Below are 22,271 nucleotides of genomic sequence, written 5' to 3' on the forward strand. Positions count from 1 at the left end.
GGTTCTCCACTTCAGATTCAGATTTAGATTTATTTATAACATGTACATCGAAACATTCAGTGAAATGTGTCGTTTGTGCTTACAACCAACGCGCCTAAGGATGCGCTGAGGGCAATTGTCGCCACACATTCTAGCGGCAACATAGCAAGCCTACAATGCTTTGCAGAACAACACAGAACACAACAAGCAACAAAACAACAGCAAAACAAGCCCCTTCCTCTCTCCCATCCTCCCTCGTATGTGGACATTCCTCCTAAGCAGGCCGCCAGATTTCCAGGCCTCGAGTCTCCAGTCTCCAGGCTTTGACTTCTGGACCTCAGAACGACCTTTCCAACCAGCTGGTGACAAGACTCGGAACTCCAGGCTCAAACTCACCGGCCCTCTTGCCTCCTGCTCACACGGACATCCGATCCGCGGAACCCACCGACCTAGGGCAGCCCGACAACCACAGATGCCCTTCATTGCCCGACTTACGTCGCTGGCCCTCGAGTGCAGAACGGAGGCTGAGATTCCGGATGCCCTTCGTCACCCGTCCATGTCGCTGGCCTTCGAACGCGGAGCCTTTTCCATTGCAAAGATGTGCGGGTTGATCGGTTAATTGATCACGGCAAATGCGTAGGAGAGTGGGAGAATCTGGGGAGGCGGTGATAAGAATGTGGGGAGAATAAAAGAAATGGATTAAAGTAGGATTAGTACAAATGTGTGTTTGATGGTTGGCACATAACTGGTTGGACAAAGGGACTGGTTCTGAGCTCTAACTCTCTGTAACTCTTATTCTTTCATTCATTCCAAACTTTTAAATCATGGATCCCATATTTATGTACAGATCATTGACATTGGTTACAGAATGCATGGATCCAGCAATGAGCTCTATTCACAGAGCCCTTCCAGTCTCTGAAACACTTGGCAAACACTAATTAACCTTTGCTTCCTGCTGCTGAGCTGATGTTGTATCTGACTTGATATGTTCCCTCGAAACCCACGGGCTTCTGAGGGATTTTTGCAAACACTGAATCCAGCCCTTTGTTTGTCCCTCCTGGCTGAATGCCACCATGTTGCACCCTCTCTCTGATTCATTTCGCCTCACAGTTGGCAATATTTTTACAATCATGCTCAGTTCCTCAGAATCAGCAAGGCAAAATTGACGCTTATAAAATGCCTCTTACATTATCTGAGCCCTTAACATTCTGTCTTGGGAAAAGATGAAAGATAAGCAATTATATTCATTACTTAAAGCTGAAAAAAAAGTGGGGAACTCAGCAGGTCAGGCAGCATCTATGGAAAAGAATAAAAAGCTGACGTTTCAGGCCATGACCCTTCATCAGGCCACCTTGGCCTGAAATGTCAACTCTTTATTCCTCTCTGTGGATGCTGCCTGACCTGTTGAGTTCCTTCAGCATCTTGTGTGCGATATGCTGGCTATTGAGCATCTGCAGAAGCTCTCGAGTTTATTAATACATTTTATTATCAAAGTACATGTATGTCACCATGTACCACCCTGAGATTCATTTTCTTGTGGGTATACATAGAGTAAATACAAGAAACACAGTAGAATCAATGAAAGCAACACGCACAAAATGCTGGAGGAACTCAGCAGGCCAGGCAGCATCTATGGAAAAGAGTACACTTGACATTTCGGGCTGAGCCCCTCCAGTATTTTGTGTGCGTTGCTTGGATTTCCAGTGTCTGCAGATCTTCTCTTGTTTGTGATAGAATCAATGAGAGACCGCACCCAACAGGACAGACAAACAACCAAGGTGCAAAAGGCAACGGAAAGTATAGCAGAGGATGCCAGAGAGTCATCCAGCACAGGAACAGGTCCTTCGGCACAGAATCAATGCTGACCGACAAGTCCATCAGGCAGTGGTCAGCACAGAGTATCCAACACCTCGACTTCGCCTGGCTGGCAGTGAGAGGAGCCCAGAATATCACACCCCCCACGTGCATCCTGCGGGATGACTGTAGTGGGGACGAGATAGTGGCTCGCCTCTTTGCGGCCTGCGGGTTTGCGAAGGGGTGGGGTGGGGTGAAGAAAGATGCATGGGCCTGTGTTGTGGTTTATCCCAAGAGGCCTCCCTTGATCGGCAGGCAGTTCCCAGAGACGGGCGGCGAGTGCCGCTGGCAGATCTGCAACGCGGGGACAGGTGCCCTGTGGGTCTGCCAGCACATCGAGATGACCGTGGGGCGACGGTGCCAGCTGGCACATTCTGGACTGCAGGAGCATGGGGGCACATGAAGCTTGGTGCAGCCACCGGAAAGGCTCAGTGGAGAAGGACCACAGTCTACTGTTCAGGGTGGGGCTGGGTTGGGTGAGGAAGCCCCTCAGTTATTGTAGCAGTGTACAGACCCACTTCAGGGGGCTCTACCAGTGCCAATTATCCGACTGGTTTTAAGGAATGCAATAGAATAATACCAAAACAACAGGAATTCTGCAGATGCTGGAAATTCAAGCAACACACATCAAAGTTGCTGGTGAACGCAGCAGGCCAGGCAGCATCTATAGGAAGAGGCGCAGTCGACGTTTCAGGCCGAGACCCTTTGTCAGGACTAACTGAAGGAAGAGTGAGTAAGGGATTTGAAAGCTGGAGGGGGAGGGGGAGATGCAAAATGATAGGAGAAGACAGGAGGGGGAGAGATGGAGCCGAGAGCTGGACAGGTGATAGGCAAAAGGGGATACGAGAGGATCATGGGACAGGAGGTCCGGGAAGAAAGACGGGGGGGGGGTGACCCAGAGGATGGGCAAGAGGTATATTCAGAGGGACAGAGGGAGAAAAAGGAGAGTGAGAGAAAGAATGTGTGCATAAAAATGAGTAACAGATGGGGTACGAGGGGGAGGTGGGGCCTAGCGGAAGTTAGAGAAGTCAATGTTCATGCCATCAGGTTGGAGGCTACCCAGACGGAATATAAGGTGTTGTTCCTCCAACCTGAGTGTGGCTTCATCTTTACAGTAGAGGAGGCCGTGGATAGACATGTCAGAATGGGAACGGGATGTGGAATTAAAATGTGTGGCCACTGGGAGATCCTGCTTTCTCTGGCGGACAGAGCGTAGATGTTCAGCAAAGCGGTCTCCCAGTCTGCGTCGGGTCTCACCAATATATAAAAGGCCACATCGGGAGCACCGGACGCAGTATATCACCCCAGTCGACTCACAGGTGAAGTGATGCCTCACCTGGAAGGACTGTTTGGGGCCCTGAATGGTGGTAAGGGAGGAAGTGTAAGGGCATGTGTAGCACTTGTTCCGCTTACACGGATACCCAAGTCATTCACTATGAATGTAAGAATGAAAAGGTATTGTGTGGTTTATTCTTGTAAATAATCTTTTAAATTTCGGAGTAAAGTTTATTTTGATATAAGAATGCTGATCAGCAAGCTCCAATTTACACTAATTCTGTACTAACCCTATTACATTCTCCCTCCATTCCAATCCTCCCTGCCCATTTCAAACATATTCATGCACAGGATGTGGTCATTTACTGCTTAACCCTGCATTCAGACAGATTGCTGGGGCAACAGAACAGTTACTGCTGATGGCACTACACAGGACAGAAGGCCAGGGACTGTGGAGTCCCTTCCCTGAAGGACACCTGCGAACCAAATCTTTTACGTGACCCATTTTGTATTTCCAAGGTCAGTGAAATTACATTTTATTCCAGGTTCAGTAGAATATACTGCAGACGTTGTCAACTGAGAGGAAGCAGAAAATGTTCGACGGATCAGGCAGTATCTGCGGAGGGTGAAACAGAGTTCATTTTGTTTGTATTCCTCTAAGGCATAGAGGGAGACCACTGAGTCAACACAAGCTCTGAGATTAATACAAGTAATCCCATTCAGTTGCCATAAAATTCTTCCAATTTTCCCACCACATGATAATTTACAGTGGCCATTTAACCTACCTACCAATAGGCCTCTGGCCAGCCGGTGGTGTAGTGGCATCCACACTGGACTTTGAGGCGAATGGTCCCAGGTTCGAATTCGGCCGGCTCCTTGCACACTTTCCATCCGTGCTGGGTTGAGCATCGAGCTAGCAGCTCAGCTTCGTAAAGGACAGATGCAAATGCTACAGAAATGCTGCCCAATATGCCACAAAGTGCGGAAAGGAACAACACAATAGGCATCTTGTGTTTGTCTGTCATCGTCGATGAGGACCTCGACACCACATAATGATGGTGTCGAGACTAGTGCTTGACTTGGATTTAAGTGAGGGAGAGTTGCGCAGTGTCAGCCTCACTCTCTCTTCCCAATTCCCATCTGGATCCAGTGGCAAGACAAGAGTCCAGACGGCTGGAGATGGGACTAGGCACAGTGGATGACCAGGACATCTTCTGTGTCTTATCCTGCTCTACACGTTCCACAACGCTTGCAGAGACCGCCTTCTTGACCGTTGGACCTTCCATTGGTCTCGTCTGCTCAATCTGCCGGAGTCTGTCTTCACATGCTGGGATAGACAACTCCCTATCTCACCGAGGGTTTGAGACCCGTCGGCTACCCTCACCTGGTTTAGCCGGCTTGTCGAAGCCACTGCCCGGGGTGGGGCCGCTGTCACATGCAAACAGCTTACGGGGAGCCACAGGTGAGAGCTGAGTGCCAGGGTGGGGACCAAAGGTGGACTAACCACCTTGAAAGGGACGCAACATGTTCCCCCACCAGAGGTGCTACCCCTCCCTGACACTCCATACACCCCAATCCTAGTACTCAAGTTCCTGAGATATCCATTGGTTCTATTATGATTATATTTCTATTATGGATTTATTGAGTATGCCCGTGAGAAAATGAATTTCAGGGTTGCACATAGTGACATATATCAACTTTGATAAATTTACTTTGTACTTTGAATGCAATCTCACTACTTCTTATTTCTATTTTTGAGCTACTTAGATTAGATTAGATTAGATTATGAGGACACTCAGTCCTCTTTCATTGTCATTTAGTACTGCATGCATTAAGAAGTGATACAATGTTCCTCCAGTGTGATATCACAGAAACACAAGACCGACCAAGAAAAACTGACAAAAACCACATAATTATAACATATAGTTACAACAGTGCAAGCAATACCGTAATTTGATAAAGAACAGACCGTGGGCATGGTAAAAAAAAGTCTCAAAGTCTCTCGAAAGTCCCATCATTCTCACGCAGATGGGAGAAGGAAGAAAACTCTCCCTGCCATGAGCTTCCAAGCGCCATAAACTTGCCGATGCAGCATCCTGGAAGCACCCAACCACAGTCCGACTCTCAGTCCGTCCGAAAACTTCGAGTCTCCGACCAGCCCTCCGACACCGAGCACCGAGCGCTTCGACCCCAGCCCCGGCCGCCAGCAACAGGCAAAGCCGAGGATTTGGGGCCTTCCCTCTGGAGATTCTTGATCACACAGTAACAGCAGCAGCGAACTGGGCATTTCAGAAGTTTCTCCAAATGTTCCTCTGTGCTTCTTACATCCATCTCCATCAAAACAGGATTGTGCACGGCCCCTATTTAACAAATACGATATCATTTCACCGGTGAGGCCGCTATATTTAACTATTTTACACATATATATTATAGTTAAATTGAAAAAGTAGTGCAAAAAGTGGTTAAAGTATATACTGTATATATTTACAGTAATTCAATTTTTCTCTCTGTTATTGATTTTTGTGTTGTATTGTTGCCGTAAAGTTAACAAATTTCTCCATATATGCTGGTGATATTAAACCTGATCCTGATTCTGAACTTCAAATTCTCACTTTCTCATCAATTGGCCTGAGAGTCTATCATTCACCTGCACTCCAGGAGCAATTTAAAGTGGCCAATTAATCTGCCATCCCACGCATTTGGGATGTGGGGGGAAACTGGAGCTCGTGGAGGAAACCTGCACAGTCACAGAGAGAACGTGCAAACTCCACACAGACAGCACTGCACCCGGGTCACTAAAATGTAAGGCAGTGCCTCGCACATCTGCACCACTGAAGTTGATGGTCAGTCTTTGGAGCTTGAGAAACACCAATTGCCACAGCATTTTGTTTGCATTTAAGTGTAATTCAAACTTGAATTTCAATTACCAGCTGCTGTAATAGGGTTTGAACTCTAACTTTCAGGTTGAACTCGGGTTTTAACTTAATCACAATGCTACCAAAGCCCAGAGAAACAGTTTGGATTTTGTTCAGGGTGGTTGTCTGGTTGACTGGTATTTGTCTGGGATGTTGAGGGAATGGGGTTGTTTCTTTGAGGAGATGAAGGATGTTGAACGAGAAAAACAGAGCGGAGCTGCACTGCCAACATGCCACTGGATAGTTGCTAGGTCTCCAGCTGCTGCTCGAACTGCAGCAACATTGCACTTGGGTTTTATCCAGTGACGCGATCTCTGTGCAATCTACAGCGACGTGCATCAAGACATAACAAGCAGGTGTCTTCCTGAAAGCACTGATGGTCAAGAAGGCCTTTGAAGTTTTTAATTAGCTTCTCCTGCTGGCACTTTCCACAGTCAGCTGTGGAGGCCAAGTCATTGGGTATATTTAAAACAGGGGCTGATGGATTCTTGATTAGCAAAGGAGGGGTTGAGATGTAAAATAATCAGCCATGATTGAATAGCAGAGCAGACTCGATTGGCTGAATGGCCTAATTCTACTCCCACGTATTATGGTCTTTTCACGGCATATAAGGCAGTGATAATAAACGTCATTCTTGTATGCTTGGTGGTCAGCATGGTCTCAGTGGGCTTCTCCAAGGATCGGCCTCCTGTATTGGTCCAGAGGCTCGTGAGTGGCTGAGGTCCCTGAGAGTGATGTTTCTGGAGCTTAGCTATCAGGTGCTTGGCTCCTGGTCACTCAAGGCGGTATGGTTGAGTGGGGCTCCTTACTAAATGCCATTGGCATTTAGGGCAGCAGTGAAGGTCCTCTATCTCTTGGCCATCTTCTCTACCGTGCCCAGGGTGTGGTCCAGGGTCCTCAGTTGCACTCAGATAGAGAGGACTTCTCGTTGCTGCTTCCGTAACAATTTTATTTTGACCAGTCAGGGTGGTTGGTCCTGAGCTGAACCTCTGAACCCTGAGGACTGTTGGACCACTCTTAGTCTGGCCTCTACCCTTTGACCTGTCTGACAAGGGTGACCCTACCAAGAGCCAAAGCACAAGGCCATGACTCCAGCCAACATCGCTCTCTGGATCATTGCGGCACGCAAGCCTCCAAACCCTCCCGGCAAGGTTGTGGTCCCCCTGGAGGACGGTCAAGTGGAGGTTCCAGACAAAGAGCGATCCAATCAAGACCTCAGCGGTGGAGCTGGCGGAAGGTGAAGACACTTCACAACAGCAATGAAGGTGGGGGAAGGATCCCCAGTCATCTTGTATTCCATGTCACTGGACCCTGACCCCAATCTGTTAAGGACCATGTGCTGGCTGCCCGGACATCAGTCTTCCCATGTTAAACAAAGTCACACTCAAGCGTTCTTCATTAAGGGAATCCGCCCTATAATCCCGGAATTCAACCCCTTCGGGGAACACAATTCTCGACTCAAATTATTGCACTGCTTGACACTGTTAGTATGTCTTTATAATTCCACAACTTTAAAATGACTAATTTGGACACCAGATGTGAAAGGGGGTGGCATTATAAACAATTCCGACCATATTTTCAACCAAAGCCTCAGTCAGATCATTGCAAACATGAGGAAATCTGCAGATGCTGGAGATCCAGAGCAACACACCCAGAATGATGGGGGAGCTCAGCAGGCCAGGCAGCATCTGTGGAGAAGAGTAAACAGCCAACGTTTTGGGCCAAGACCCTTCCTTAGGACTGAGAGTGAAAGGAGGGGAGATGCCTGGGAAGGAGGCTAGCTGGAAGGTGACAGGTGAAGTCAGGTGGGTGGGAAAGGTCAAGGGCTGGAGAAGAAAGAATCTGATAGGAGAGGAGGTGGGTGGGAAAGGTCAAGGGCTGGAGAAGAAAGAATCTGATAGGAGAGGAGGTGGGTGGGAAAGGTCAAGGGCTGGAGAAGAAAGAATCTGATAGGAGAGGAGGTGGGTGGGAAAGGTCAAGGGCTGGAGAAGAAAGAATCTGATAGGAGAGGAGGTGGGTGGGAAAGGTCAAGGGCTGGAGAAGAAAGAATCTGATAGGAGAGGAGGTGGGTGGGAAAGGTCAAGGGCTGGAGAAGAAAGAATCTGATAGGAGAGGAGAGTGGTCAATTAGAGAAAAGGAAGAAGGAGGGGACCCAGGGGGAAGTAACAGGCAGGTGAGAACAAGTAAAAGGTCAGAGTAGTGGCTATTTTTGGAACCAATGTTAGTTCTTCTCTTTCCCAACCAATTATTCACAAGACTATCCCAAGGAAAGCCCCACTTTACAGAAGGAATAGGAGGAGTAAGTGTAGGACGGATACAATGAATTGTAGGTCCCAAGAGAGGCGGAGGGACCTGTGTACATATCCAAGCATCCCAGAAGGTGGCAGTGTAGGTAGATAAGGTCGTGAACAAGGAACATGGGATGTCTGTCTTCAGTAACTGGGGCACAGAATATCAGAGTGGGGAAGTTGTAAAACAATATTGATTTAGGCCACATCTGTTTACATTCCAGGTCGCCGCCTCTTAAGAAGAATGTGATTGCAGTGGAATTTCAGAGATTCACCAGGATGTTTGAGTTATGCAGAGGGATTCGGTGGGCCGGACTCTTATTCTTTGGAATGCAGGAGGCTGAAGGGGTTTGACAGAGGTATGAAGTGCATTTAAAAATGGTAGACTGCAGAACTATCCAAAATAAAGAGCGCATGGGTTTCGGGCAAGGGTAAGAGTTTTAGAGAGAATCTGGAGAAGATTTTTGCCCAGAGGGTGTCTGGAACCTGAAATGCATTGGTAGTTAGTGGAGCCAGAGACTCTCATGAACACTTGAATCACCGTTGAAGGCTATGGACCATTTGTTTAGAAATGGGGTTAGTATATTTAAAGACAATACACATTTTGGGTTGAGACCCTGCCCCAAAACATCATCAGTTTATTCCCCTCCATTGATGCTGCCTTATTTTGCTGAGTTTCTCCTGCATTTTGTGTGTGTTGCTTAAGATTTCCAGCATCCGTGGAGTCTCTTGTGTTGGTATCGTTACGTATTTGATTGCTGCTTTTTATGATGGGCAGAGTCAAATTTGTGCAATATGACTCCACGATTGTTGATGCTAGAATCAATTCATACAAGGAAATGTTTTTGCAGGAAAGGTCTACGGAGGGAAAGCTAGCAAACAAAATGTTGCAATGGCTATAAAGCATTGAGGCCGTGGAAGGCACAACAGCTTGTTTTGGGGGACTTCGGGGTTCCTGGATTTCGGTTACACTTTGTCTTTTGCTGTTTCTGAGTGGTTTGATTGGGGGAGGGAATCAATGTGGTTTGGGGTGCTTCAGCGAAAAACGCTTGGCCCTGCGGTCTACAGCGGGCGAGCAGTGCAACGCTGGGCTGAACTAGACTGAACACTGCTGGTCTGATGGTCGACATTCTACGTGTTGTCTTCTTGCCTTTTGCCATTTGTGCAATTTGTTCTTTTACTGCACATTGGGTGTTCGATGTTTTCTTGAACAGGCTCCATGATGCTTCTTTGTTTCGTGGCTGCCTGTGGGGCGGGCGGGGGGGGGGGAGCAAGGGATCGAATCTCGGCGCTGTATTCTGTATACAGACTTTGATAACACATGTACTTTAATTCTTTAGAATTTCATCTTTTACCTTGTTCGGCTGTCTTTCCTTCCTGTCATGGTACCAATTACACTATTTAAAAAGCTTCCCACTTCCCTTCCTCAGCTTCCACTAAGGCCCCCGCTCTAAGCTGCAATCACTCCCCTCCTTTCAGGTCCTCGTCACTGCAGAGCCTAACTTTCCTTCTCAGCCTCCTCCCCAATCTCACCCCCTTAAGCCCCATGCAAGGCTCCTTACCCCTAAATCATCCTGACAATCTACTCACTCTTCATCCTGCTTTCTCCTTTTTACCTTTTTACACCCTCCACTTCACTTCACTTTCTCCTTATAACCTCTCTCTCCAGGTCACTTCCCTTGTTAGCCTCACCCCAATCATTTCCTAAGCCTTCAAACCCAATTCCTCTCCCTCAATGCTTCTGACCATTGTTTTCACTTCCCTCTCTCCAACAATCTAACACCATCTTCACTTCCCCCCTTCGACGATCTAATGCCATCTTCACTTCCCTCTCCATTATCCAACCTCCTTTCCACACCTCTCCCTCCACTAATCCAACAACCTGTTCAAACCTCTCCCTCCAGCACTAATCAAATACCTTCCTCACCGCTCTCCCTCTCTCCACGTCCAGCACCCTGATCACCCCTCTCTCCCTCCATTAATCCAACACCCTCTTCACCCTTCTCCTTCCACCCCGCTAATCAACACCCTCTTCACCCCTCTCCCTCCCTTCCTCCACTAATCAACACCCTCTTCACTCCTCTCCCTCCCTCCACTAATCAACACCCTCTTCACCCCTCTCCCTCCCTTCCTCCACTAATCAACACCCTCTTCACCCCTCTCCCTCTCTTCCTCCACTAATCAACACCCTCTTCACTCCTCTCCCTCCCTCCACTAATCAACACCCTCTTCACTCCTCTCCCTCCCTCCACTAATCAACACCCTCTTCACCCCTCTCCCTCCCTCCACTAATCAACACCCTCTTCACCCCTCTCCCTTCACTAATCAACACCCTCTTCACTCCTCTCCCTCGCTCCACTAATCAACACCCTCTTCACCCCTCTCCCTCCCTCCACTAATCAACACCCTCTTCACCCCTCTCCCTCCACTAATCAACACCCTCTTCACTCCTCTCCCTCCCTCCACTAATCAACACCCTCTTCACTCCTCTCCCTCCCTCCACTAATCAACACCCTCTTCACTCCTCTCCCTCCCTCCACTAATCAACACCCTCTTCACTCCTCTCCCTCCCTCCATTAATCAACACCCTCTTCACTCCTCTCCCTCGCTCCACTAATCAACACCCTCTTCACTTTCCCTTTCTTCCATGACAGAGCCATCCATTAATTCGTCTCCTCTTTTTAGTTCATCTTCCATTATTCAGAATGCCACAAAAAATAAGAGTTATTGATTATTCTAACTTGTCTATACTTCTCACTGGCAGTAAATCCCCGGCATAATCACTGTTGCCACACTCCCTGGACCTTCTTGTCTTCCCTCTTCCATTGAGATAAGATACAAAAGCACAAAATCACCTACTTCCATGCTCAACCATTTCTCCTGACCTCACGATCTACCTCCCTGTGATCTTGCACCTTATTGTCTACCCACACTGCACTTTCTCTGTAGCTGTTCCACCTTATTCTGTAAACTTTTTACGTTGTTGTACTTAAATGCACTGTGTAATGATTTTATCTGTATGAACAGTATGCATTCAAGAGCAACACACACATAATGCTGAAGGAACTCAGCAGGGCAGGCGGCGTCGATGGAAATGAATTGACGTTTTGGGCCGAGACCCTTCTTCAGGACTGGAAAGGAAGCAAGAAGACGCCAGAATACAGAGGAGGGGAGGAGGTTAGCTTGAAAGTGATCGGTGAAGCCACGTGGGCAGGAAAGATAAAGGGTTGGAGAGGAAGGAATCTGATCGGAGAGCAGTGGGCCCCAGGAGAAAGAGGAGAGGGGCAGGGGGAGGCGAGAAGAGGTAAAAGGCCAGAGTGGGTAATAGAAGAAGGGAGGGAGGGGGACGCATTATGTTTACCGGAAGGAGAAATCGATATTTATGGCATCAGGTAGGAGGCTACCCAAACAGAATATAAGGTGTTGCTCCCCCACCGTGAGGGTGGCCTCATCTTGGCACAAGAGGAGGCCGTGGACCTTCATATCGGAACGGGAATGACAATCAGAATATCGGTACACGTGACGATAATAAACCAACTCTAATTTAAGTTAAACAACAGAAATAAAACAGATCAACTTTCCCGCTTCAAAGAGCAGCCCTTCCGGTTTGTTTGTTTTGAGCTTTCACCCACTCCAACGCCAATTGGCCAGGCCAACTGAAGGCTGAAAGCTCTCATTGGTCACTGAGAAACATATGAAGATGTGCCGAAACTCTTCGCTCTAATTGGTTGCCTTTCGACGACCTCTGAACTGATGATAACTGGTACTTTCATTCGCAGCTGAGACTGTATGAATGACATCACTTTTTGAATGGATGATACGGTTGCCGGTTAAACCCATCCTGCAAGTCTATTCGATAATGCCTCCGCCTTGGAACCACATAGACAATGACGATTGGGCATTTTGAATGTCAATGAAACAGATTTCCCACCGGTTGGTTGGATTTTGCGGCTATCGTGATCTTCATTGGTTAACCCGTTTGTCAATCATAGTGAGGGGCAGCTTGTTCCTGATTGCTTGTTTCCATGTCAATCACGCTCAGGAGGCGGGTGCTTCCGTTGTCATGTTTCCCGTCTGAAGGGGAGCTTGGAGACGGTGGAGGAGGAGGGTGACGCATCGGGCGAGGAGCGGCGAAGTGAGGTGAGCCGGGGCTGGGGGAGTAGTTTGCTGCCCGCTGGTGGGAGGAAAGTGCAGAGAGGAGATCGGCAGGTTAGAGGAGGGGAGTGAGATAAGGAGGTGGCAGGGGAGAGCGGTAGGCCTGGGGCTGGAGGTGTGTAGGTGGGGCTGGGGCTAGAGGTATGTAGGTGGGGCTGGGGCTAGAGGTATGTATGTGGGGCTGGGGCCAGCATTGGAGTTTGAGACTGGTAGGTGGGATTAGGACTGGGGCTGGAGATAGAGAAATGCCATTAAGGACCCAGATCTTAGTGTTGGGGGTTGGGAAACGAAGTGGGGCTTGCGTGTCGGGGTTGTCTGGGTATAGGGGGCGGCAGTTTAGGGGTGAAAGATACTGATATTTGCTGGAACTGGGGGAGAGTCTGATACTGAGGCTGGAGCAGAGGACTTTGAGTTGGGTATTTGAGTCTGCTAGGGGATAGTGATTAAGAAACTAGCCCTGTGCCAGATTCCGCACTAACTTTGGTTGCTTATAATTTAACCGATAATGGGGTGAGTGACATCATTGAAAGCAAATGTTGTGGTTTTTTGTCTCCTGTGTGGGGTTGGGCTTTATGCGCAATAAATACCAAGCGATTGGAGGGAATCAGTGGTCAAACGGCATCCTTAGAAGCAAAAGGATAGGTGACGTTTTGGGATTGAGATCAGGACTGGGAAAGTATAGCCAGTGAGGCAGGTGATGGGTCCAAACAAGTTGGAAGGGAGATGTTGGGCAGATAGACCCAGGAAAGGTAGTGGTAGAGTGGCTGGGGGGGTGATAAGGGGCTCTCTTGCTGTCCTCACATGCAGTCTCGATGTAGATGGAGTCTTGATCGCTATGTCAGCTATTCCCTTCCCTCCGCAGGTGCTACTGGACCTGTTGAGCTCCTCCAGCTGCCTGTTGCTCTAGATTGCAAAATATGCTGTCTGTTGTGCCTCCAAATGACTTCGCACATGATGAGCAACATTCTGAGAAGGAATGAAAGAATAGATGTTATTTCCTTTAGCTTGAGAGCCTCTACCTGGTTTGGGGGGGTAGGGGGGGAGGCATCTTTTCAGGAATGGTAGTGAGTGAGGAAAACAGTCACTCACTAAGATTGTAGTGAATTTTTGGGACCTCTAAAGGCAGTTGTGGGGTTCGGTCTGAGTATATTCATGACTGAGGTATAGAGATTCAATGCGAGGAAATGGGGATTGAGTGGGAAAGTGCCTCCCGCAGGTGTAATCAGCTATGGTAGAACAGAATCTGGGGACTATATGGTCTCTCCTATCATTTTGGATCTCCCCCTCCCACTTTCAAATCTCTTGCTAGCTCTTCTTTCAGTTAGTCCTGATGAAGGGTCTTGGCCCGAAACGTCGACTGTACCTCTTCCTAGAGATGCTGCCTGGCCTGCTGCGTTCACCAGCAATTTTGATGTGTGTTGCTTGAATTTCCAGCGTCTGCAGAATTCCTCGTGTTTACTATATGGTGTACTGCTTCTGTTGCGTTCTGACGTGAGGCCATTTATGATGTCTGTTTTGAGATTAGCTGATGTGGAAGAAGTTGAACATAAAATGCAGCCACTTAATTCAGTTTTGTCTGTGTGTATTTTGCAGTTACTCACAGGTACTGGGCGAAATGCTTTTACATATCATTGGCTTTGTGACTGCAAGGTAGTGTGGAGCTGTCGTACAATTGAGGTGGCTGAATTGAAGTGGCAGGGCACTGGCCTGAGAGTGCACCAAAGGGCACGGACCCAGTCCGAGAGCAAGGAATGACCTGTAGGTCTGAACACTTTAAGTGCTGGGGCCAGATTGGAAAGGTCAGGGTGTCGGGGCTGGTTCAATTGCTGCTCTGCAGGTTTCACTCAACTCTGCACTGAACTTCAGCGTGCAGCTCTGTGAGGTTTACTCACCTCCGCACCGAACCGTGGCTGTGACCCACAACTATCACAGTGTGAACTCAGTTTTGTGAACTTCAGTTCTGAATGCTGTTTGCTTACTTTTATTGTTTGCACTTTTTAATTTCTCTGCATCTTGGGTGTTTGATGGTCTTCTTTGTTTTTAATGGGTTCTACTGGTATTCACGAGGAAATCTGCAGGTGCTGGAAATTCAAGCAACACACATCAAAGTTGCTGCCTGGCCTGCTGCCTTCACCAGCAACTTTGGTGTGTCTACTGGTATTCCTTGTTTTGTGGCTGCCTGTAAGGAGACGAATCTCAAGGTTGTATAAAGTGTATATACTTTGATAATGTACTTCGAATTTCAAACTTTTTGTAATTGTTACATTGGATGTTGCTATCTAAGTTAGTTTGAATGCTTGCACTTTTGTAACTAGGGATAAGAAATGTCAATTGATACAGGTACAATTAATGTGATCAGCTCTAAATTGATTTCTCCATTTAAATATCTCCCTATAGTGATTTTTAGTGACTTGTTTCAGAAGCCAGCCAGTGCGACGGGGTTTGTGTACTTCCTGTCAGACTGTGTGGATCGAAACATGAATTTCAGAGCTACATACTGTGAAACCTATCAGTTGTCTTTGAAATCTACAGTGTTCAGCCCAGCTGACTTACAGTGAATGGATCCGTGGGCAGGGCCTGTGACGTGAGCATGCCTGTGTCTGGGCTTGCTGATCGGATTGTTATCTCATTGGCCAGGAAGCTGCATGTCCTTCTGCAATGTATACAGTGAGAGAAGGCAGGACTCACTTTTCAGGCAGCAATGTTCTATTGGATAGGTCTTATCTTTTTTAAATACTTCTCAAACTTGGGGAGGAAGGGCGGTAGGGCTCGGGTGCGGCTGACGCTGGAATCTTTGGGAAAAAAACACAACTCTGTGGCTTTGCCCCTTCCTTGGCTGTATGACCTGTCACTTCTGGGTTGCTATAATTTTCATTGGCAACTGTGTCTTCAGCTGTCTAAGCCCAGGATTTTGAGTAACCTTCCTTAATCCCTGCCACTCTACCTCTGCATATTATTCGTTAAAGCTCAGGTGAGGCACCTTGAGTCATTCTGCTGAGTTACAGGAGATGCAAGTTGAAAGTTGTTGCTGAGTATTGGACTAGAATTTAGAGCTTGGAGCTCCTTCTCCTTGGTCACTGGAGCTATTCAAATCATCATCCCTCTGAGGTTCACAAAGGTTTTCTTCTGTGAAACACTGTCCTTGCTGCATTCAAGCCATCGCCTCCAATTAACTCATCCTCCCCACTTATTCCGAATTCTTTTGCTTCCTTCTCCCTTGTGTCTTAATCAAGCTTTCTCTAAAGTGTTGATGTTATTTATTTCCTTAAAGCACTGAATGTTGCTGTGATTCCACACTCTTGCTGCAGTGTGGGAAAATTCTCTCCAAATTTTTTGATCTTGTATTTTTGCTGTTTTGTTTTGGTTTTTCCAACAAGTGGCTCCCCGCATAACCACTGAATCAGAACTTTTCGCAACTGTTAAGAATGCTGAGCTGGCCTCTTCAGTCTTTTAAGAGAAAATGTTCCCAGAGCAGGTTTTGCTGATTGCATTTTGTTTTGGCCAATAACTTAAAAAATTTTTTTGTCATTTCTGGTGTTTCAGTTTCTAATTTTAAATATAGTGGGAGAAATTGGATGTCGTCCTGCAAAAGTGTTTCTGTGAAAGTTTCATTTAACTTTAGCTCTCTTTTGCTGTTTAGTTCTCCACAGTTATGAACTGTTATTTAGAATATTAACCTTATTAAGTTAAAAGTTTGAAGTATCTATACATTATACCATATTGAGATTAGCTTCCCAACAGGCAGCTTTGAAACAAAAACCCAAAAGAACCCATTTTTAAAAAAGACTGTTGAGCACCCAGCATGCAGAGAAAAAAAAAATCATACCAACAATAAATGCAAGCAAATAGCATTTTGAACTGAAGTCCACAAAGTCTGTCCAGAGACCCTTAGTTCAGTACGGAGCAGAGCAGTGAGCTGAACTAGCCTCAGGCCCCGACACCCTGACATTTTCAACCTGGCCTGGCACCTAAATCGTTGTCCAAACATCGGGTTCAATGGCTTTGATATGCTCTAGGGTCTGGAACCCGCCGCCTTGATTCGGCCTGTACCCGAACTTTCTGATTTAGCTGGACACCTAAATCGATCGATCTTTAGGTCTTTCTCGCTCTTGATATTGAGCCCGCAGCCTTGTCTCGGTTTTGCCACATTGAATTGCCTCCAAGTCCAAAGGGAAGTTACAGGCTATTGTTTGCAATGATAGTTTACCAGAAAAAGTGATTAATGAGGTATTTAGTATTATTCCATGTTTCATTAGCCACCAGCCAGAAGTCGCTGAGATCCTCCAGCGCCATCTTAACCAGAACCCATCTTAAATCAGATTAATTATTAAAGTATAAATTCTCTTTGCCAATGTGTGTGTCTCTTGCTTTCCGATAATATCTTTTTTTTGATTCAAGCCTGAATATCTGTTTTACATTAAGTTAGAAGAATGTGGTAGTAGGTTTTGCTGTTATGCTCTCCCACTGTGTAATGAGTTGAAAGGACCTGTTTATTTATATGTAGTGCGTTTTGTGATCTCGTGATGCTCTGCAGTGCTTTAGTCTTGGAAGTAGGTTTATGGTGAGGTCACTTATGCAATTTGTGATATTTGGCAACTATTATGTGATAAACTCTTTAACCCCCCCCCCCCCCCCACTCCAGACAGCATTGTGATAATAGCACATTAATCTATTTCAGTGATGTTAGTTGAGGGATAAATATTGGCTAGAACACTGGGAAGAAATTCACTGGCACTTTGTCAAAATAGTTGATCTGTGACAATCAAATGAGTCTCCACTCACGCTTGCTACCTGGAGCTTATAATTCCTTGAACAAAATGGCAACTGCTGCTATCATTGTTACCAGGTCCGACCAGCTTGCAGGTATGCCTAGTGAGGCATGGTAGGTGACTTCTCATCCGGGTCGTGTTGTTCATCACTTGCCTCACGGTGGCAGTTAGGAAGATGGTTACATACGGATAGAAAGTGGCCTCTTCCCTCTGAATATTATGAGGAAGTGAAGTTAGTGATGCATTGATCTGCAGTTTAGGACCCTGAATGCTGGAAATAGATGGTGTTTTATGTAAGCTTGTAAAATGTTTGTGGGGAAAGTCTTAATTTTCTAATGAGTCTTCTATATTTTCTCCCTTTGGATAGTTTTTGTATGTACTTTCAGCTTGCATAGTTTTTTTAAAATTTCAGTTTTCCTATATTTATTCCTGAATTGGAAAAGGCAACTTTTGTGTCTGGATAATCCTCTTCTTTCATTCTTAGACTATTGCTAAAAACCTATTCAGCCTTCTGCAACAATCTCATTTAGTTTAGAGTCAAATTGTGTTAATGTTCCTGAGATCATTGGAATCTTTTATTACTTGCTTTAGAATGGGATTAGTTATGATGAGGAGGTTGTTTTTTAGTGGAGATTTGGAGCAATATTGTCCTGTACTAGAGTTTAGAATATGAGAGTTGAACTAATGAGATATTTAGAAGGATTGACTGGGTGGCAGCTGAGAAGCTGTTTCATTTGGCTGTAACTTCCAGAACAACTAAGCATAGCCATGGGATAAATGTTTCTCAACTTTGAAATGAGATGCAGAGAAACAAAGGAGGATTGTAATATGATTGTCTGGTTTACGATGGCGCTGGTGATGCCCAGTGATGACTTATTGGCGGCAAAATACGAAACAAAGAAAACCACTATACACCTTTATTAAAAACAATTATTGCTAACAGTGGAGATGTGTGGCTAGGCAGGAGGATGTGAAGGCGAGGCATGGCAGAGGCAAGCGGAGGAGGGAGCCAGGAATGTTCCAATGTCCAATCGATTTTAAGCGCTGGGCTGAAATGGAAAGGCCAGGTGTGGGCCGAATTGTGGCGACAGGCCAGGCCCCAGAGCTGTCCAAGAGCAAGGAGCGACTGATGTTGGACTACTTGAGTGCTGGGGCAGATTGAAAACGTCCGGGTGTTGGAACTGGAGGAGAGGGATGGGCCAGTTCTGCTCTCTGCCCTGCGACGTTTACTTGGTCCGGCGATGAGTTGATGCTGTGGCCTCCAGCTGCAGTGATGCCTGGCCTCGTGTCTTTCATAGAACTTCAGTCTGAATGCTATTTGCTTACTTTTATTGTTTATGTGATTCTTTTTCTGTCTGTGCAGTGGGTGTTTGGTCTTTTTTTTAACGGGTTCTTTTGGTTTGTGGCTGCTGATGAGATAAATCTGAAAGTTGATAACGTACTTTAAGTCTTTTGAATTCCCCACTCGAAAGTGCTATCAGTGCTTCAGAATCTCAGTTAACAAGCAGGGTTTCATGGATATTTGAACACTTGGGGGAAATCAGGTGATATAGGATTGGACAACAAAGTATATTAAGGCACAGGGTCTGCTATGATGATTAGTAGAGTGCACTTGAGGGGCCATTAAGCACAGGTTCCAGCACTGGTGTTCCTGCTTACCTCCTTCACCCAACCCCACCCCACCCCACTTCAATTGCTTCTCCTTTTCGTTCCTTTTTGCCTCCATTTATCATTCACCTGCCCTTGTCTCTCAATCCATCCCACCCGTACCCGGCTAGACTTTCTCATCAGCTTTCACCCCTCCTTGGACCACCAATTACTTTGGTTGGGGGTGGGAGGCTATTTCACTGCTTCTTCTCAGCTCTTTATACTGGTTACCTCTCAGTCCTGGTATAGGTTTTTCACTCAATGTCGACAGTTCCCTTTACTGCTCACCCACTGAGTTCCAGCATACATAAGTGACATACTGTTCACATAATCTTGTTCTAACACTGTTAACATTTCAACATGCAAATGTATGTTGTTTTGTCCTGTGTTGTGTGATGTAGGTGATTGTGGTCTTTCCATGACCATGATTGTTCTTGGCAAATTTTTCTGCAGAAGTGGTTTGCCATCACCTTCTCCTGGGCAATGTCTTGTAGGGTGACCCCAGTCATTATTAGAGATTGTTTGCCTGATGGTGGCATAACCATGATATGTATCACCTGCTTTATAGCCATCTACCACCTGCTCCCATGGCTTCACATGACCCTGATTGGGTTGGGGGGGGGGTGGCTAAGCAAGTGCTACACCTTGCTCAAGAGTGACTTCACTCACAACACGCTGGAGGAACTCAGCAGGTCGGGCAGCATCCGTACAAACGATCAGTCAACGTTTCGGGCCGGAACCCTTCGTCAGGACTGAAGACGGAAGGGGCAGAGACCCTATAAAGAAAGTGGGAGGAGGGTGGGAAGGAGAAGGCTGGTAGGTTCCAGGTGAAAAACCAGTAATGGGAAAGATAAAGGGGTGGGGGAGGGGAAGCAGGGAGGGGATAGGCGGGAAAGGTGAAGAAGGAATGGGGAAAACACAATGGGTAGTAGAAGGAGGCGGAACCGTGAGGGAGGTGATAGGCAGCTGGGGGAGGGGTCAGAGTGAAATAGGGTTAGGGGAAGGGAATTACCGGAAGTTGGAGAATTCTATGTTCATACCAAGGGACTGGAGACTACCCAGCCGATAAATGAGGTGTTGCTCCTCCAACCTGAGTTTAGCCTCATCATGGCAGTAGAAGAGACCATGTATGGACATATCCAAATAGGAATGGGAAGCAGAGTTGAAGTGGGTGGCTACCGTGAGATCCTGTCTGTTGTGGCGGACGGAGCGGAGGTGCTCGACGAAGCGGTCCCCCAATCTGCGTCGGGTTTCACTGATGTAGAGGAGGCCACACTGGGAGCACTGGATGCAATAGATGACCCCAACAGACTCACAAGTGAAGTGTTGCCTCACCTGGAAGGACTGTTTGGGGCCCTGAGTGGTGGCAAGAGAGGAGGTGTAGAGTGACTTGCAGGCTAGAAGAGCGAAGGAGCTCTGTACAGCTCCTTTGATAGAGACGTGTCTCCACCTCACCTCCCTAAATGTATGTACATTAGGCAGAATATTCCAATTGCCCTTTTATTTGGCCAGGGATTTTGAGTTTCCTAAAAGCGCACTGGTGTTCTCTGCCTCCCAGTGCTGAGCCATCCATCTCTTCTGCTTGGGGTCTTCTGAATGCACACTGAATCCTTGGATCATCCATTCTATTTTTTAATAAAATTCTGTAAATTCAATTACTATTAGTGATGTATGGATGGAGTACATTTAAATGTGTAAACTCTGATTATGCAAGCTGTTGCCAAATAATTTGATTTTCTGCATCTTAAATATCATCCAATAATTGCTTGGTTGAAAATCTTGCACCCACTAAAACCTGATTCCTCTAATTTTCTTGTCGAGGTGGAATCTCATTGGAACTGCTGTAGGACTGTGTGCAGCCATTTCGATCAGTAAGGTTTTAAATTGTGGCTGATGTTTCCATTGCTACAGCTCAGTCAACAGCTACGCGTTTAACAAACAAGTGGTAGGTTTAGAGTGGCAACTTCTCAATCTGTTGCTCTTTCCATGACAGCACTCCCTCAGTGCCGTTGGTGGGAGTTCTGAGCTTTATTTCCAGCAACAATAACGGAATGGTGATAATTCCAATCTGGGATGGTGTGTGACTTGAAGAGGAACCTGCATGTAGTGTTTTCCCCTGTGTCTGCTGTCCTCGTCATCTTTGAAGTTGGGGTCATGGCTTTGCGAGGTGCTGTCGGAGTGGCATAGGTGAACAGGCAGTATGCTGTGGATGGTTCGTGCTGCAGCCAAGGTACATTGACAGTGGAGCGAATGGATGCTTAGAATGGTTGATGGGATGTCGATTAAGTTGACTGCCTTATCCGAGGCGCTGCTGAGATTTTTGGGAGGAGTTGTTGCTGCTTTCGTTCAAGCAAGTGGAGATCATGCCATCACTCTTCTGATTTGTCCTGGCAGAAAGTGGCAAAGCTTTTGGTTGTCAAGTTCTGATTTATTCACAGCAGATTATCCAGCCTTTGATTTGTGCTTATAGCCACATTATTTATATGGCTAGTCATAGTGAATTTCTGATTAATGTAGTCTTGATATTGATTGGGGGGGGGGGTGTTGGTTGGCATTGGGATGACAATGCCACTGAGTGCCAAGGGTAAGTGGTTAGACTTGGTTTTGATTGGGCTTGTCATTGTTTTCCACTTACCAGTCCATGCCCGTATGTTGTGTGGGTATGGGATACTTCATTTACTGAGATGATGCAAATGGAATTGAACCTTGTGCAACCATTAACCTCAAACCTCCTTCAAGAGGACCACAAACTGGCCATGGGCTTTGGCGCTTGGTAGGGTCACCCATGCCAAACAGATCAAAAGGTAGAGGCCAGACTAAGAGTGGTCCACCGGTCTTCCAGGTTTGTGGATTCAGCTCAGAGCTAACCACCCTGACTGGTCAAAAAAATGGTTAGGGGAAGGTGATGAAGAATCCTTAAAGGACCTTCATTGTTGCCCTAAATGCCAGCGGTGTAAGGGACAGTAAGTAAATAAGCTACTTCAGACCTGCTGACGGGCCATTGATGAAGTAGGTTGGGCTTACACACGTCCCTGAGGAAGTTTTTCAGAGGACTGGCCTCAGCTGTTTGACCTAACAATTGCAGCTGTCATTTTTGTCTTGAGGAATGACTAACCACAGCAACATTTTCCTTTTCATTTTGACCTCAGTTTGTTACCAGATTTGCTGGTGCCGCACTTGGCCAAATGCTACGCCGCTGCCAAGGGCAGTCGCTCCCGCCTTACCTGTAGAATTCAGATCTTTGCTCTGTGTTTGGACGAAGGCTGTGAAGAGATTTGGTTTCAAGTGGCCCTGGCCAAACCCGAACCAGGCATTGGTGAGCGTGTTATTGGTGATCAAAATTCAAGTTAATTTATCACATGACATGGAAACATACAGTGAAATGCATC

The 22,271-nt window shown here is 46.7% G+C and overlaps 1 protein-coding gene across 9 annotated transcripts in view; it reads left to right on the top strand.

The window, feature by feature from the left end:
- The first annotated feature begins 12,364 nt into the window (after nt 1-12,364).
- Nucleotides 12,365-22,271, top strand: part of LOC134354039 (myocardin-related transcription factor A-like) — a 238,553-nt gene continuing 228,646 nt past the window's right edge. For all 9 annotated transcript variants that reach the window (XM_063062719.1, XM_063062723.1, XM_063062724.1 and 6 more), the window contains exon 1: nt 12,365-12,451. The gene's annotated coding sequence lies outside the window, so the exon portion shown is untranslated. The remainder of the gene's footprint in view (nt 12,452-22,271) is intronic.

The sequence above is a fragment of the Mobula hypostoma genome, chromosome 11 (genome assembly GCF_963921235.1).
Source record: "Mobula hypostoma chromosome 11, sMobHyp1.1, whole genome shotgun sequence".
NCBI classification, from domain to species: Eukaryota; Metazoa; Chordata; class Chondrichthyes; order Myliobatiformes; family Myliobatidae; genus Mobula; species Mobula hypostoma.